Genomic DNA, 912 nt, shown 5'->3' on the forward strand with positions numbered 1-912 from the left:
GGACCAAAGCATCCACTTTTGCATTAATGTGATCAAGGTTACTTATCTCGTACATGCCAGTTTTCGTTTGAGGTTTTTCCACCGTTGTTCGTTCGGTTCCCCACTGATAGTGGTTTTGGGCCATGCTCTCGATAAGCTGGTAAGCATCAGCATAATGTTTGTTCATTAATGCACCACCTGCAGCGGCGTCTATTGTTAACCTTGTGTTGTATAAGAGACCATTATAAAATGTATGAATTACTAACCAGTCTTCCAAACCATGGTGTGGGCAAAGTCTCATCATGTCTTTGTATCTTTCCCATGCTTCGAAAAGAGACTCGTTGTCTTTCTGTTTAAATCCGTTTTTCTGGGCTCTTAACATAGCTGTTTTGCTTGGCGGAAAGTATCGGGCAAGAAAAACTTTCTTCAACTCATTCCAGGTGGTGACTGAGTTGGAAGGGAGAGATTGAAGCCATCTTCTAGCGCTATCTCTTAATGAGAAAGGAAAAAGACGAAGTCGAATTGCCTCTGAAGTGACACCATTAGCTTTAACAGTATCAGCGTATTGAACAAATACGGATAAATGAAGGTTTGGATCCTCGGTAGGATTTCCAGAGAATTGGTTCTGTTGCACAGCCTGCAACAGCGAAGGTTTAAGTTCGAAGTTGTTTGCTTCGATTGCGGGCGGAGCAATACTTGAATGCGGCTCATCTTGCGATGGAGCGGCGTAATCTCTAAGAGCACGAGCTGGTTCTGCCATCTCGGGTGAAAGAAGAAGATCTTTGAGGTCAGGAAATTCGATAGGAGGGAGATTGTTTTCAGCACGGTATTCCCGAATTCGTCGTAAGACTCGGAGATACAGTTCGATATCGTTGATTCGTAAATAGAGCGGTTCGCCTTGTGAGCGAGTGCGTGGCATACAAATCAACGAAA

The 912-nt window shown here is 43.9% G+C and overlaps 1 pseudogene; it reads left to right on the forward strand.

Moving 5' to 3' along the window:
- The first annotated feature begins 254 nt into the window (after window positions 1-254).
- On the forward strand, window positions 255-354 carry LOC127116244 (uncharacterized; annotated as a pseudogene).
- The last annotated feature ends 558 nt before the right edge of the window (window positions 355-912 follow it).

Source organism: Lathyrus oleraceus, chromosome 1, assembly GCF_024323335.1.
Source record: "Lathyrus oleraceus cultivar Zhongwan6 chromosome 1, CAAS_Psat_ZW6_1.0, whole genome shotgun sequence".
Taxonomy (NCBI): Eukaryota; Viridiplantae; Streptophyta; class Magnoliopsida; order Fabales; family Fabaceae; genus Lathyrus; species Lathyrus oleraceus.